Raw genomic sequence first — 17,756 nt, 5'->3', positions numbered from 1 at the left:
TGTCAGGGCAAAAAAAAGAGATGTTTTTACTCAGAAGAATCCTGCTGAGGAAGGTGTTTAGATTTTAAGTGGCTAAACTTAAAAATATTTAGCTATAATTATTACTGCAGAATTAATTCAATAAACAGATATAAAACTCTGTTTAGGTGAATGCAAAGATTTACTGCTTCTCAAAGCAAGACAAGTTCAGTATTTATTTCAAGAAACAGCAGTTTTAGTTTTTAATGTAACACTGGTATTTAGTCGGTGTGATTATATATGCCAGTTTCAAGTATTGGTCAAACAAGTTATCTAAAGCTGGGTGTCAAGATAACACTTTCTGGCCATTTCATTGTTGAGGGCAAATGTTGACGCATCATAGAGATGAAAAATACATGTACTGAAAATACTTCTGTTTTGTTGTAGTGATGGTACCATGATTGTTGGAAGAGGGTACAAGAGGAACGGTGCCTTTCTGTATTTGTGGTGAATTCCAGCTCCAGACCTGAACATTTAGCACTTTTCACTGCTTAAATAATTTTTCTCCTTTGTACATAGGCTTCCAACCAAAGAAGACAACAGGGTTTTTTTTTTTCTTTTTTGTAGATACAGAGCGTATATTTTTGGGAGGAGCATGAATGTATGCTGGTATTTTTTATACATATTGCTATAACACAGTTTTGAAAGGAGCTCCTAAGCCTTTTTATGGATGTTGTAATTTTAAAGGTTATTTTCCTGTCATATACAGTATGCTGGCATTACAGTTTAGGGCTGAAATGCTCTTGTGCTACTAGAATTACACATTTATAATAATTTTTGTAAAGTCTTAACTTAGAACTGGTTGATGTGATATTTGGGTATTATACTATGGGCAAATTGAAAGACAAACCTTGATCCTCTTCCAAAATACTGTAGTTCCAGGACTAATTTTTGTTAGCTTTTTTTAGTCATGTGGAAAACATAAGGTACAAACCCTGGAGTTTTTTCAGGTACCTAAGAGAAGATAGATTAATAAAACAGGAGATTATCTTAAAAGGCAGAACAAATCAAACCAAGGGTTAAAGAGCATGAAAAAATACATGCTGATACACCTGGAGAGAAACTACTGAGGGGAGTCTTGTTAAAAACCACAGGCAGTAAGCATAAGAGCTGAGTACTGTTCCTCTCAGTACCACAATTTGTGTCTGAAGTTAAAGGGATCCTTGTGTATGTTAGGAAGGGAAAATTATCTACAAGTACTATGATACTGGTAGTTGGAAAAATTTATGTTGAATTTGGACTTTCAGAAGTGAAATGTAGCCTTGGAATTTATTACAACAAAACCAAAACAAAGCTTAAAGATACAACTGTGTTTCATTTCATGCCAGCAGGGGAGTGCTGCTCTTTTTAGGATGGTACTTGTGAGGCCTTGACTCAGAGCATTTTGAACAGTAGGGAAGGACAACAAATGTTGAGGTAGTTCAAATAAGAGCAGCAAAATATAATAGAGGGAGGTGATCTGGCAAAGAAGAAACACTTCAGCTTTTTTGTATTCAAAATATTTCAATTTTGTATTCAATAGTATTTCAGCTATTTTGTAGATACATACGTTCTCTGCAAATGAATAAGCATTGTTTGATTTGTGTCAGAAGAGCATTATTTTGATACTGAGCTCCATTGTAGCTGAGTGTGCTTTGAACAGGATGGTTACTTCAGCAACTAAAAAGCAAAAAGGCATGAGTATTTTTCAATGAGGGTGGCCATTCTCTTTAAATCCTTAAGAATATACCAAACCCCACCATGCAAGCTTAAATTATGAAATAAGGGGAGGGTGCTCATCTTTCCCAGTGTTTTCAGTAGATGCAGAGTTTGGGCTTCCTGAAGTACAGATCTGGGTCTAACAGCTGAACCCAAGAACTGATTTGAACTTGAACAGAATGTCTTAATTTCTGAATCAAGAGAACGAGTATTTTTTAGAAAAATGAAACAGTGGAACAATTACTCCTAATATTCTCAGCTTTTGGTTTGTTGGGGTTTTTTTCCCCTTCCTTAAGCATGGCATTTGTTAAACAGCACAATCATAAGCTGTCCATCTGATTTCATAGTGGCTCTTGAGTACAGCCTGTGCGCACATGAAAAACTTCAGCTGCAGTGAGACTGCAGGAATTTATTTTTTTTAAGCATGTACGCACCATAGCTGTTGCAGATTTTGAACTTTTGGGGCTAGTTGACCTATATCAAAACAGGAAAGGTTACATACATATTCTGTAAATGCCACTTAACCATTAATTAGAGTTGAGCTCAATTGTCCCGTTTTACATGTGCTCTGTGGCAAATATACACAAATGTGTTGTCATCATGGTTCAGTCTTCATTTGTGAACTTGGTTATGCCTGAACCATTCAGTTCTCCAGGACACCATGTTCTTGTTATTTAAACCTTCCTTAAAATAAGTGCTCCACGTTCTTCCACTTTTTTTCCCTGGTTTAAATTTTACTGTGTGTAGTAGAAGACATTGCAACTTTAATATTAGAGTCCTAATGTAGCAGCATGCATGTTTTTGTTGCAGGTTCTGTATTAGCATTTATATTTTTAATTGTATATAATTTCAGTTGAGCAATCATGCTAGATTCAGGGTCTGATTTAAAACACATGGTTTTAATTCAGTGTTGATATTCTAGACTTGTCTGCAAAACAGCTTTCTTTGGCAAGAGCATGACTACTACTGAGAACTTCATCAACTGAAGTGAGACTGATACACTCCGATACGTCACTTTGCCAGCTAAATATACAGCATGTCTATGCTCGGCCTTTCCTGAACAATTTATAGGGAGGATAATTCTTTCACAACATACAAGTGGATTTTGGTATTTCAATGCTTGGAAATTCTAATCTGGCAATGCTTGCTGAATTTTTTCCAGGCTATTTTACTGGAGAGAGTTTGAAGGCAATAAAAATGAAAATGGATGTCTTCTGTATGCAGGGCAGGAGAGGGTGGAAGGAACTGAAACTTAGCTAACATCCTTTCCTGTTTTATTCATTTGTGCATCAAAAACTGGTGGTCCTGCAAAACAGAAAAAAGCAATTAGATCGTGATCTCCATGTGAATTTTTCAAAATGTATTCTTCTGTAGTCTAGTTAAGACTACAAAAATAAACCTATTATATTCTGTTAGGCTTTACTTGGGTACTGTTAGTGTTATTACCCCACTATTTTATTCAAGGGAGCTTCTATGTTAAATACTAAAAAATAAATTAAAAAAATACAATTATTTAAAACTGATTTTAAATGTAGTACATGGAAATAGAGGATATCCTGTTTAGGTTTTACGTTTGTCATTCTGTACCTGGCTCTGTTTTTCTTTGTGGGTGTCATTACAGGTTCACGTGCACTGGTTGGAATCTAAATGTTGGCTAGGTTCAAATTGCCTGTAAAAAAATCTTGGTCAAACTGAAGTAAAACCCCAAAAGCTTTTTTTTAACCTAGTGTAAAAGAAGGCTCCAGCTGATGCTACAGAAGTCAGTTACAGCAATGTTAATGGGGATTTTAAATTAAATAGTTTTGCATTAGAGTCAAATAAATTTTCTGTTCCTTTGCAGGTAATGTTCAGGTTATCTGTTTGACACATCTCAACCAGACCAAACAATGCTGAGAGAGAAAGTGGACAAGGCATTAGGGTTATTTTTGTTTTATTTTGTCTTTACCTGTGTCCTGTAATTCAATTTGGAGCAGATCTAGATTACCCGGGTAGGAATGCTTGCTAACCAATATGATGGCCTTGCTGTAGTATTCACAACTGCTTCGTCTGACGGAAACATGCTGATGGTAGTGTGATGTAGGAAACTAGAAATGTAATCTCATCTGGGTAAAGATGTAATCTTCCTAATAAGTTGTTTAGATGTACTACTACATGATGGTATTTCTCTAGCTTTCTAGGGTTTAATCAGCAAATAGATTTTGAAAAATGCTGAATTACAGTGGAAAGTTTTAGTAAATTACTTGGGATGGGAGAAAACCTTAAGTCTTGCATGCAGGCAGTTTTTCAGTATGTTGAACCAGTTTAGTCGTCCTTGTGCAAAAGCTATCTGAATTTGCATTTAACCACCACCTTTGCGTGGTAGCTATTCTGGAATGCCTGTTTCAGATTAAGTCCCTGAGTGATTTGCTTTTATCACAAAATAACACATTATTCTGAATTAATTTAATCTGCTGTATAGTTAATTGGGAGAGACGGTTTTGCTTTGTTTACTACTTTCTACAAATAATTCCTATGTCCTGCTACAGAAAAACTGTTGGAAGTGTGTTCTTAGCAGATTTTAGGTGAAACAAGATGAAAAAGGCAGAAGAAGGTGGAGGCTAAACTTTGAGAATTTAGGATTTATTACACTGACAGCTCAATGTACCATAAAGCTATGGTTAGGCCAAGAATAACTAAACGGGTTGATTTTTGGAAAGTGGGCCTGTCTTGATAAAGTTTTGGGGACAGGTTTTGTCCCTGGCTTGATTTAAAGGCAGCATATACTGTTGTAAAGGTGAACTGTATTTGCATGATTGGATCACTGCAGTTAGGAAAAGTTGAGGTTAGCTAGTGTCGGCCTCCATTACATTCTTCTTCAGTCTAGATATTGTGAAGTGAAACTCTTCTACAATAGACTTGGAAGTATATGGTCAGCTTACGTTAACACAACTTCCCTTGATCTTTTTCTGAAGAAAATTTAAATGAGGTTTCAGTTAGTGTTAGGTAACTTGGTTAAGCTTAAGTCCTCTTTCCCCTTCACATTTCTAGGCCATTTTTCTATTGTTAAAAGTAATATTCTAAAATATTAGTTGTAATGTTGTAGCTTGAGCATTGGATGCCCTATGCATTTAATGTTAAGCTGTTAAAAACTTAATCACTGGCTCAGTGGGGTAACAAAACCAAGGTTGTAGGTTGTTCTGCCTTGTAAGTTTAATTATAGCAGATAACTTGATGATTTCACTTTTTCATCCTGTTTTTTAACAAACTTTGAAATAATTATCTATTCCAACTTAACTGCATCTTTTGATCTTTGTGTATCATATATATATGCATGTATGTAGTATGCGCATGTTGGCAGTCAATGCAGTTAAAAACCATCATGTATCAGCTGACATGTGGAGACTTCTTAGCGCGCCTTAAGCATTACAGCAGTAGTAAAAATTGCTCTCAAAGTCAATTCAAGTTTTTTATTTGGGAAGAGCCTGCACAAACAAAGCAAGTGTCACTCTGTAAGGTAAGTGTACAGATTGAAGAGGAGCCACAGAGAAATTCAGAGGCTCTCTGAAGGCCACACAGAAAGTAAATGGCAGAGCCAGACTTGAACTCAGAAGTTCCTGGCTTCTGGCCTGGGGCTGAAGCCAGTCATAGACAGCTGTATTGAATTTACAGCTGTATTGAATTGTGAACAAAATGATGCTTTTCTTTTTCCTTTATGGCTTTACGGGAACAAAGCCGATTTAACTAAAATTATAATGTGGGTAAAAAGATGGAATTGGGTATTTCACCTTTCTCAGTTTCAAATGCTGAGAGTTCTCTTCTGTGTTAAAACTTCCATTCAGCAGTTGTGGATTTCCACTTACCAAGGAGTATGGTTAATGTAGCTGGGTCATAAATTCTAGCAAATTCTAGTGCAGTCAGAGTCTTGAGGTCAGGCTGAGGGCTTTTGTTGAGGGTAGAGGAATTTGGGGCTTAAGAACTGCTCTGCATGAAGCTGCTCTGCCTACTACCTGAAGAAACAGTGATGTTATTTAAAAAAAAAACACCCTGAAAAGTACATAATTTTCTTTGATGTTTTAAAATAAAGTGAAAACCTAGTTCAGAGGCAATCTTCCTGAAGTAACTGTTCATTAAACAGAAATTCACGTTTTATATTTAACACTTGTCAAGTTTTTTATGAGGCTTTAAACATTGTTATCCTTCAGTGCAGTATGAAAGAAGAGAGGGAACCTGCTGTAGGTTTGCTGACTGGTATTTTCTTCCTGAAGTAAAAACTTAACTTTGAGTAGCTTTTGTTGAGTGTGTGGACAATTTTGGTTTTTTGAGGAATTCCATTTGGGAAGAGGTTTTGATCTAAAATATTGTCATAGAGTGAGCATCACCATTATGAGTTAATTTTCTGTATTGTCAAAAATCTGGCAGGGATTAATAAATCCATTTTCACAGTAAAAGGGACTTCCTTTACCAGGGAAAATGTCATTAGTTCCAAGCTGTAGCAGCAAAGAAGGGTTTGGTTTTTTTTCCACAGGTACATTTGCTTTATCTGTGTACCATTTCTTGCTAACTGAGGCCCTATGCAAGTGTGTAGTAAGGTTATTTTCCTAAATTACTAACATGGAATGTAGCTAGAGAAAACAAACTAAAAACCCAAAACAAATAAACAAAAAACACCTCAGTGTTTTGCCAGGAAGTAATTTTCATTTTGTCTGTTAAAAAAAAGTTAAATAGCTCCAAAAAGAAATACCGGTATTGAAAACTTAACAATAAAATATTTCACTTCTGAGGGGTTGAAGCACTTAAGCCCTCCTTTCTCTTTTCTCCCTGACTCTGCAACAGTGCCCCAGTGTCTCCTGGTGTGTGCAGTGTGACTGTATTTCACTATTTGGAACAAATCATTACTGAGTGGTGTGCACTTTGAGGCTGCATCTAAAAATTTCATTGGTAGTTAACAAAAATCAGAATAATTAATTTGAGCATTACAGTGATCTACTTTTATATTTTTTTATATTTTTTTTTTATGCACCCTGCTGACCGAGACAGATGAAAAATGCTTTCTGACTTTCCGTTTCAGTTTCAGCTGTTTGTTTACAAGTCCCTATTCCCTTTGGTTGTGGCTTCAGGAGAGACTTAAACTGGATGTTTGTCAACTTTGTTGCACAGGCCTGGACCTCTTTATAGAGATTGACATTGTTGTGGCAGTTCTTGCTTTATTCACCTATTACAGGTGGTAATATGTTGTAATTAAATTGCGAAGAACTAATTGTATAGTTCTTAGCAGCAGGTCTTCCAGAAACACTGTAACCATATAGTGATGAGTGGCTGAGTTCAGAGTTGCTACCCAGTCACCACCCGAAACAGCACTATGGACTAGATTCTTGTGACAGCGAGTGGGAGACAGGCTGAACTTGTTTAATTCTGAGCTGTGTTGCCCCTGATTTAAGTTGGTAGAGGCAGCTGCAGTGGCAGAATAAAGTTCATCTTTCCTCTCTTTAAAACAGCATGTTAGTTAAGAGCAAGCTTATCAAAGGCCAGTTTAACTAAGGATTTGTTTCCAGTAGTGTCCAATGTATTTGTTTTTTTTCCCCCCGATACTCTTTGTAAAGAGCATAATGAAAGAGTTGGTGACTCTTAGTACGCTTCCCCATTTAAGTCAGCCACATGTAAATTGTACTTACTACCGTAAGTCCAGCTGGCACTTCCAGCATAGCGGATGATTTTGATTAAAGCTGAAGGTCTGGTCCTTCACCTGAAATTTGGAATTTTAAATGCTTATGTGAGTGATTGAATTCTGCATCATTTTTACTATAAGGTCATGCTAATCTTTTTGCTAGGTAGCATTGATCATTTTTTCAATGCATTGGCTTCATAGTAAAATAGATACTTTGCGCTGACGGTATGCATGGAAGCATCAATAAGCTGACAAATTAGATTTGAGGTTGTAGTGTTTAAAGGGCTTTTCTTTCAGCAGGAAATAGTCTCCCACATCAGCTTACACATTTTAACCTTCAACTTTATATAGCAGCAAAGAGTTGACCTGTCTTTATGCAGAGCTACCTTTCTTAAAGAGGATAGAGGAGGAGGTTTAACTGAATAGATCACAAATGCCGATATTTGTGGAACAGTGAATATGTCACATTCTTGTCGTGTATTATACACTGGTTTTGCATAGTGTCTAAAAAATGAAACTGCTGTGTTCCACACATTTACAGAATTGATCTGTGGTAGATAAGGAAGAGGTAGCTGTTAATTAAAGACAGGAGGATCTGTTTTCAGATCTACTGTCCGCAGAGGTAAAAATTATTTTTTGTCACTGGAAATGGGAAGAACGTATGTGACTCTATATGCTGCATGCTTTAAATTGTTTTGATGTAGCTATTCCTCTGTTAGGACTGAAGTTGAAAAAAAGTACATGTTGTTAGCTACCCAGAAGTAAAAAAGTCTGTTTCTCATTGAAATTTACAATCTCTGTAAGTTTTCTGCATTTCTTTGTGTCTTATGACATCATTGTTGAACAGGAGAAGTAAATGGTTTTCATTAAAAATAAGCTGTTACTCTTCCATAATGCAGGAAGGCAAAAATTTCCTAAAAGCAGCAAACATTATTTGGGTTGAGAATTTAACAAGACAAACTAACTTAATCTTGGAACTGTAGAAATGTGTTAAATGGTAAATTTCAGTTATATCACAATGATTTCCACCTCAGTTTTTCCCTTGCCACTTAAATTTTTTATTCTCTGTTTACCATTGTGGTGGTGCTTTTTGTAACCTCTTAGGTGGCAGTGCAGCAGTTTCGCCATTTTGGTTTCTTCTCTGGATTACCTAGTTTTATTTATTTGTTTTACTCTTCCATAGCAGAAAAAGTGGTGCATGTCTGGAAGATTAACCATAGCCATTTTATATGTGGTTTGCAACTTCCTGTCATCTTAGAATTTTTGTATGTTGAAGCAACTTTCTGATGTGAATTTACATGTGAAAGAATGAAAGCTTTTTGGAATAAAGATATCATAGAGCTGACTTAGTTTATGAGAGAAATTTTTGCTTTGATGGTAATGTATATTAATTTAAAAATATATCCTTATTGCTTCTTGGGTATGAGTGGACACTAGATTTTTCAAGTGAAACATATATCCAGTCCTCAGATTGATTATTTACTACTTTAAAAAAACTCTATGTTATCTTAAGCTACCGTATTAAAAAGCAAGAGATACTTAAATGGGATTGGAGTTAGAAATTGATCTGGTGCTGTATTTGTGAATGACATAAGCAGCAAGTGAAATTAATCACTTAATCTGTAAACTGTCATTCCTGGAAAGAGACAAGGAATGATAACCCTCAATCAGGATTTCAAAACTCTTGTCTTCTTCACTCAGTACAAATAGCAAAATTTCTCAGATGAGTGGCTGCCGAGATTGGGCAGACAAAATTCCACAAAAGTAGCAGCATAGTTAAAAGAAATTCTTTCCCTGGTGGGAGACTATCCTTAGTTTAGACAAATGCCTGAGGACAGAGTGAACACTTTTCACATAAACTTTCTAATGTCTTTGTTTAAGAAGTAAGGAAATGATTGTTTACTTAGCAATTAGTAAGAGTTTCGTGTCTAGACTAGGTGGTTTAATCTATGCTTTATTTCCAGAAGGCATGAAATAAAGTTAACTTTTTAAAAATGCAGCTAGGGAATGGTGCACAGCATCAGGACTGTAAAAATGGATGAATCAAAAATAGCTTATCAGATTATTGAATGTGAGAGGTGGCAGTCGTCTCTGTGTATTAATGGACAGTTTCTTAGAGGTTCTTTTGTTTCTGCCTCATAACTACTGTGGCTAGTTAATTTTAAATAGATTGTTAAACAGGTATGATCGTATGGCCTGCAGTATGCTGTTTTCCATGCTTTTCCATTCCTTCTGGAATGAAGAAGAGAGATTTTTACTTTTTTTTTTTTAAGTTACTGCTATATGGGTGTCTCAGGTCACCTGCACAGATTACAGGTAAGATTCACTACTGTGTTTAGCAAAGGCTTATGTTTTCCCGCTTAAATCAGGAAGACATGCAATTTAGGGTGACAGTACTGTATTGTAACACAGTGGCTGCTACTTGTGATGGTTTTGTTCCATGGTTCTAGTAAATTCCTGCTTAAGTTCTTACTGTATCTCTAGTGTTAACCGTGGTGTTAACCTGATTATACCCAGAGTGGTCTCTCTTTAAAAATGTGCTTATCATTTGGCAGTTGCAGTTTTCTGTGACCCTACAAAGCTCTTGACTGAACTTCTAATATCCTTCCTGATAATGCTTCCTATGGAGAACTGACAGCTGTCTCTTTCATCTTTCCAAGCATAGCTTGCCAAAACCAAAGTTAAAAATATTAAAAACTCGACAGCACCACCACCACTACCCCCAATAAAAACCCCAACAAAATCCCCACCCCACAAACAAAAAGAAGTAATAAGATGTTTACTTAGAAATTCTGGGGTTTCTCCATCTTTCCAGTTAATGGAAGCAAGTAATTAAAAACATGAGGAGAAATGATGCAGCAAACTTTCAAATAGTGAGGCACATTTACACTTTTGTACAAACATTACGTGCCAATTCATTGTGCTTGGAGACATTAATAAAAGGGGGCGAAGTTTTTTTCTTTGCTATATGTGGAAACTAATTTTTACTAGCTTTCTGAAGTACATTATACATGTTTTCCTCGGAGATTCCTAAAACGGAAGGAATTTTCCTTGACACGTATGCAGTCATACCATAAATCATAGACCTGTGATATAATGTACTTAAAAATTTAATGCTGGCCTTTGAAATTTTTAAGAATTTGCCCTTCACAAAGAAAGAAGGGTGCACAGCTAATGTCAAATCAAGCGTTCTGCAAGTAATTGTTCCTCAAAAACAGCAGCAGTTTCAAGTCTTTGAAACTTAGGAAAGTGTATAGCAATGCAACTTCTACTCACTATTATGTCTTGGTTGTTCGTGTTCCCCCCACTGTTTTTGACAGTATCTTGGGCAAATAGAAAACCACTGGGTTCCAGAGAACGTTGGTATGGTACTGTTAATTCAGGACAGTGATCATCATCCTGTATGAATGAAGGATTCACAGTTGCAGACAGGAAAAAATAATGTTGTAGGTAATTAAGAGTGCAAGTGGTGTTTGGCCATTTTGAGGTCTTTGTCATTCCAAGAAAACTATTACCTGATCAAAATGATATCCTCAAAACTGAATTGACTGTATGAGGAGACAAGTTTGGAGAGGCTTTGAATTTTTTGGCTGCTTAAGTAGCTGCATGAGGAAGGATTATTAGTTTCTTGTAGTTCAAAACAAGTCACGTCTTGCTCTTGTATTATGTTGTTGTTTTCATTTTTCCTGTTTCCTACACGCAGTTTCTTTAAAATTCTCTGGGTTTCATTCTATGTGCCAATGAATAATTTCAGCTTACATCTTAATTAGTCACAAGTTGTGACATGGAATATTGAGTTGAGATGTTTTGAATAATAATTCATTGATCTCACTTTTGAATGAAAAATGACTAATGAAAAGGATGGACAGCTGGCTGCAGTAAGAAGGGTGAGAATCATGCATCTGGCAAACACGCACCTCTGTACCAGGCTCTGCAAAGGCTCAGTGTGTTCAACAGATTTAAAGGTTCCCTAAGAGTCAAACGCAGTTGTTTTTCAGTGCCCTGAGGTCTTCCTGTTTTAAAAGTAGAATCCTAGCCTAGCATATCTCTCTCCTGTGAGCAAACTGCACTAGGATAGAGTTCAGTTTTCTTTATTGATTGAGAACACATCAAATTCCATAGTAAAACCCACACCTTTCTTTTATTCACTTATATTTTATGCCTGTGAGTCTCATGTTTCGGCCTTCAGAATGTAACGATGCAGCAAGGAGAGGACTTAATGCACTTCTGATTTACTTATTTCTTAAGCAAGGTCTGCAGGCTCTCATCATCGTTGAAGCCTGGATGAGACCTGATTCCTGCCTATCTGCCTTAACAGCAGGTGCAAGGCACAGAGCAGTAGGGCATGGTCTGTTAATAAAATCAGTCACTTTTAATGCCATGTATACATCTTACAAATACCACTCCCTCACATGAATGGTGGTGTGCATCTGATTCTAAAAGCTGTTTTAAGGAGACAGCTTATCTAATTTATCAAGATAATTTTTATCACCATTTAAATCTTCACACAGAAGTAGGTAGGGAGGAGGTTTATGTTAGTTTATATATTGTAAAGAGTATGTCTTAAAATGCATGCCAAAGTTGATGTGTGACAGGACAGTCTGTTTAATACCCTTAAAGTGCTAAATGTATTTAAGCTTTTTTGTTCTGAAACACCTGGCTTAAAATTTTGCATTGCTGTTCCACTAGATTTTAGGTTATCATCATCATCATGTAATTACCCTGTAAGCAACACATATTGAATAGTAGCCTTATAAAATAGGGTGGTTTAGTGATACAGTATTTGCTGTATCTCTGTATTACTGGTATGGCAGGTCCTAACTTCACTGTTGTCTGCAGTGGAATTTTGATGACCTTCAGTACAACCATGATCTGTAACAGTATAGTTCTGATTCCTTTCTTAGTATACATATGGTCCTCCGTGGCTCACAGTGTCTCTTAAAAATGTGAGAATATGCTGCAACACAATTACACATTTTGCATGGGATATCCATGTCTACATAATACTAGATAAAAGCTAGGAATGAGCAGCTTTGTGTATATAGTAAAACTCTGTTGAGAACTAAGTGCACTGAAAAAATGTTTTTGACTTATCATTAGAACCAAAGCATGAACTTGGAAATACTGTGGTGTAGCAGAAGGATGACGTATCTGTGCTTTTCTAGTTTTGGAGAGTTACTTGCCTGATGGTTGTGTCTGTATTAGATCAGTTTGTCTGGAGACCATACACTACTGCTGCTGTTGATGTAAAGGTTCTGTGGCTGCAGACTTAACAGGTTGCTCCCTCTTTGGTTCCAAGTACATTTGGAAACATCTCGGCACTATTTGATCTTGAACTTGGTCTTACTTCTAAGTGGCAATGAATTGATTAGGATCTTCAAGATCGTTGTGTTGAAGGCTGGGTGACTAGTTAACCCAGAACTCAGCAACTTTGGGGCTGTTGATTTCCAAAGAATTAACTGGGAGTGGGGGGTGGAACACCATTTATTGAAGCCTACCTGTTAAATCTCATCTGTCCTCTATTGAAGACGTAATGCTTGAATGATAACATAAACTATGTTAACTAGCTGTTGTCCCATGTAAGAGGGAAGAACAATTGCTTCATGTGATGAAAGCTGTATATCAGATACTGAATTGTGCTCTGGTTTTGTGCTGTAAGAAAACCTGAGATAAAATTATAATAGCGATACATACCTTCATCACCCAGAGTAAGTTGCTACAGCCAGATTACGACCTTTGAAAGGGTAAAACAAACACAAAAAACCTGATTAGATCCAGGCCTTCATTACATAGAAGAAAAACATACAATGTAATTTTTAAAAAAATAAATAAAAAAAAAAAACAAAAAAACCCCACAAAACAAAACCCCGTTTTTTATTTGGTGAACTCTTTGTCAGCCTTCACAGAATCTGTTATTTTGGTGGGAAATAAAACTGTGCTTGAGCTGGTTAAAAAAAAACCTAACAAAACCCCCAAAAAGCTGCTAGGCTTGAAATATGAATTACACAATTTTTCATTTAATTTCTTTATCAACATTGTAACAACAATGTCCTCTTTTCTAACACAGGGTTCACTGTAAAGTGAATCTGTAAATGTTTTTAGTGCAACTTGATTTTGTCTTATGTAGAAAACAGTAGTCTTTCTCCAAAGCAAAAGTAATTTTTGCTGTTGTATTAACATCAGATTCTCAAACTGAACTTAAAAGGGAAATTTTGCAGGAGTTCAGTGCTTGTCACCTTTGGGGTCTTTTTGTTAGGTTAACAGGCATTTAAGTTAAAAAAAAAATGTATTTGAACTTCTATCATTAAAGTCTGCAAATATGGCAGCACATAGAAGCAGATCAGCTTTGGTATGTTTTAGCATGGTTGGCTTTCACACTAGAACTGAGTGTTACAGTGTCTTATAGTTGTCATTGGAAAGAGTAAATAACTGTAAAGGAGTAATGTTTGTAGCAGTCAAGTGTGAACATGTTATATTAAGTTGTAAAATCACTGAAGTTGATGACTACAGTAGAGTTTGCTGAAAACAATCATTTTGGACTTGTAAAGGTTACTTTTTTTTGAGAATGGATATTTAATTCTTCAAAGAAATTGGTATTTTGATTCCTTAATTACTGGAGTACGTGACTGTTAACAAGCAACTTGCTTTCATTTGTGGGATCTGAATTCGTATTTGAATTGTGTCCCAGCTTGATATTACTTGTTAATTTTGTAAAAGTACCAAAGAATATCACACTCATATCTGTCTTCTCTGAAGAAAGTTACTAGACGACAAAACCAGAATTTTAATAAAAATCTCATGAGAACTGTTTTCTGTCTTTGGAGGAAGCCAAACTTGGTGTCTTCATGAGAATGCTGCCTGAAATTTAGTGCAATCTTTGCAGGACTGAGTGTGACCTAAACTTTATATTAATGTATTAGCGATCAAGGGCTGTTCACATCACATTTGGAGTATTAATTCTGTCCTTGTTTCTAATGGAGTGCTCCTTAATAGCAAGAGCCATTTATTCTCCATACTGCTGACTTGTCCTATGACTGAACATAGGTTATTTATTGCATGGGTTTACTCATGTGCAGAATTAAGTTGTACATACTTCTTAGTGTTGTTGCAATGCTTAATTAATATTTATAAAGGCCTTTGACATGCTGTGATGAAAGGAGCTGTGCAAATGTTCAGTACTGGTATTATTTTATTAGTGAAAATACAGGAGGAGTCAGAAGGATACCAGTTTTTAATTCAGAGTGAGCAATGGAGTCATTCTGTAACCTTCTGTAACCTTGAGCAGGTCATGTAGTCTCTTGTTTTGTAACATACCCTGGGAAAGCTCTGTGTTGCTCAGCACGTGTTATTAAATGTTATGCTGCCCTCCCCCAAGACAATTCTAAGGAGGAGGGGCTGGGGGGAAGGGAGGAAAGAAAAATAAAAGTATACAACTCTACTGAGCTGCTAAACATGCTAAATACATGCTGGTATTTCTTAAGGAAATACTATCATTAGAAGTAGGGGAGGGTGAGAAGGTAATGGATGTAACAGTTGCATTTTAGAGTCAGCATGAGACCTTGAACATGTGTTATCTAGACACAGACCAGAACAAATTTTGCCTGTTGCAGATCGCTTTCTCGTTCAAATTCAGTATATACTGTGCTTAACTGCAACTTCACTGTGAAGTGTCTGTGTAATCTTTATTGCATTCTAAGAACTCAATCACTAATCCATGGTATTTAGCTGGTATACAAGTCTTACTTAGACTGAGTACTATCTGTATTTGAGCTTTGTGATTGCCAAGATTGATAATCAGCTCTTATAGCATCTAGTATTTGGCTATTGCATAACAATATCTGTATCAATCTCTTGTGTGGTTTTTCCCTCATCTGACAGAGGAAGGTTATGATTATATACTGTCATTAAAATTACAAGATACTGATGAACTTTTGAAAAGTATGTATCTTAAGACTTAGTATGTATATAAGACTTAACCAGCTAACCATCTGTCTAATTACATAAGGTGCGGTAGTGTTTAATGAAGGCAACTTGCCATGCTTCATGCATGCAAATACAGGGTTTCAGTTTTTTGTTTCATACAAGATGCTACATCTGCATTTTACCCATTGCGCAAAATGCATAAATATGGTTTAAAACAAGGAGCTTCAAAACTTACTTAAAGTACTTTAGGAAGGAACCAACTTGCCCAGTGAAGTGTGAGGTGTAGCTGAATTGCAAGTGCTGGTTTGTGCATGTGTGTTATGGTGAATTCAAATTGAAAGCACCTGGGGTTTTGTCCTGCTTTATTACAGTCTTGTGTAGCTTGTTCCCGGGGGCTTTTTATTTGCTGTTAGTCCTGCTTCAGCTCTCAGCTCAGCTGGCATAAGGACGAAGAGGCATAGTATTTGTCTCTGCCGAGGATAAACAATGGTTTGTACTCTTCAAGAACAGCAACTGGGGGTGGTGGTGCAGGATTCTTCATATAATCCTACTTACAAGCCTTAATTTATGGAGCATGTTTAGTATAAATGGAATATCAAGAATTTACTGCCCAACTCCAGCTGAGTATGCTGAACAGTACACAGATAGGTTTTTTTGAAGAGACAGTAATTTGGCAAGATTTATAAAGCATTTCACAGACCTTGCTAAATATGTTAGTTACTTCTGCCTATTAGACTTCCTGATGTGGATCATGACAGTCCTGAAACTTTGTAGCTGCTTATTTGCAGGAAGGAGCTGAATGAATTTTCTTACCTGTTAAAAATAAATATTGCCTCAGGCAATAACTGGATTAGAAAATGCAAACCTTAAATACCTTTGCCAAAAAAATGTGAGCAAGCTGTAAGAGTGGGGTTTTTTTAAATGCATTAGAAGTTCAAGAAACCTTAATTTACTGGTTCTTCCAGCTTGGCCTACAACAGATGAATAATAAATTTGTGTGGAAAACAGAGTTCTTAACTTCCCACTGATAAAATTAAATACATTCTTGCTTTAGTATTTTGATTTAGTGTAATTAAAATAATGACTTGCAGTTTGATAAATGTTATTTTCATTACTACAGTGCCCTGAAGCACTGTATATGGAAAATTTTACAGTATTATACAGATCTGGAGGTATGTAATGTGCTTGTCAGGCTATTAATTAACTTGTATAAAGTGTTTTGGGTTTTACAGCAAGTGAATTTAGAGTGTTTCTTTGGAAATGGAATAAAAGTAAACATCAGATCACTTACAAAATGAAGTATATATTTTGATGCTGTGAGGGTATCCTTATAATATCCCTAGGCAGATAGAATTCCAAGCACCTCATCATTCAGTAGAAACTGCTTAAAAGAAGCTTCTTTCTGTCTGGGTTTGGTTTGTTGTTTTGTTTTTTGGTAATTTAACTGTCACTAGACAGAAACTGCTTCACTTAAATATATATTTCAGGTTTTTTCTTGATCCCTCCTGAAGTGCCACACCATGACAGTTGAGAAACCCCCCAGTATTTTAAAGTGTGTTCAACTACAGCAATAACACTGTAATGTGATGTTACCTAATGTTTTCGTTATTTCCACCTTTCCCTAAAATTCTGTCCTGTATGTCCAGATAGTTTGGATCTTTTACGAGGCTGGCTTTTAGGTCTCATTTTTTAATGAATGAGAAAAAATGTCAATTATAATCCAAGAAATATTGAAATGTATTTTAAATGTAACTACAAAGGTTCTGTATGAACCAGTTTCTTACTGTCTATGTGGCCTGTGCTGGTGCCACAGATGTTCTAGGAAATGTTCTAGGAGAATGTTTCATTTAATTAAACTAAAAGTATATTATACTTTTTCAGTATTCTTTCTGAAATGTCACATTCTGACATTAAAACAAATGTCGTAATTGTTGTATGTACTGTGGCACAGTTACCATAGCAAATAGATTAGTTTCTTGGGACTTTTTTTAGTATTAAAAAAAATAAATATCTATTCTTGGCATTTAAGAGAGAAGCTTGTAATCTAATAAGGTACAGAGCCGCTTTTGTTAAAATTGGGTTTACACCGTAGTCAGGAGTTAACATTTGCTTTTTAACTGCAGTCAGAAGATTAACAGTAAACAGGTGTTTTTTCTAGCACTTCTCATACATACCTGCAAGAATGCATTACTAAGGTGGCACCAATGCTCAGCAGCTTCACTTGTGTCACAATTTGTAACCAGTTCAAAGCCCCAGTGCAGCATTGGTAAAGCTGCCGGTAGAGCTTTGAGCTTGACTTGCAGAGTCAATATGGGCTGCAAAATGCCGTGCTGTACCGATATAGACACCTGAAGAGGAGGGTAGCTCATTTAGGGGTTTCTGCTGCAGTTCTTCTGCAGAAGACATATCTGTAATTAGTTCCCTGCTCACTGAACCACTAAGCACAGAAATGCTTATTCATTCTACTCTTAAG

The 17,756-nt window shown here is 36.2% G+C and overlaps 1 protein-coding gene and 1 long non-coding RNA gene across 17 annotated transcripts in view; one reads left to right on the top strand and one right to left on the bottom strand.

Annotated features, from left to right (window-relative positions):
- TNRC6B (trinucleotide repeat containing adaptor 6B) overlaps positions 1–17,756 on the top strand; it is a 153,511-nt gene that overhangs the window by 66,426 nt on the left and 69,329 nt on the right. The window lies entirely within an intron of this gene.
- Positions 406–17,731, bottom strand: LOC130150732 (uncharacterized). 2 transcript variants are annotated; one of them, XR_008822342.1, is made up of 7 exons: positions 17,458–17,731; positions 13,055–13,094; positions 10,637–10,759; positions 7,368–7,438; positions 5,556–5,702; positions 3,304–3,385; positions 406–3,021 (listed from the first exon to the last, which is right to left on the bottom strand). It is a non-coding gene; the product is annotated as an uncharacterized LOC130150732 (long non-coding RNA). The 2 variants fall into 2 exon arrangements; XR_008822344.1 differs by lacking the exon at positions 10,637–10,759 and having other exon boundaries at positions 17,458–17,725.

Source organism: Falco biarmicus, chromosome 5 (genome assembly GCF_023638135.1).
Source record: "Falco biarmicus isolate bFalBia1 chromosome 5, bFalBia1.pri, whole genome shotgun sequence".
NCBI lineage: Eukaryota > Metazoa > Chordata > Aves > Falconiformes > Falconidae > Falco > Falco biarmicus.
The sequence above is the reverse complement of the archived record's forward strand: the minus strand, read 5'-3'. Positions and strand labels throughout refer to the sequence as shown.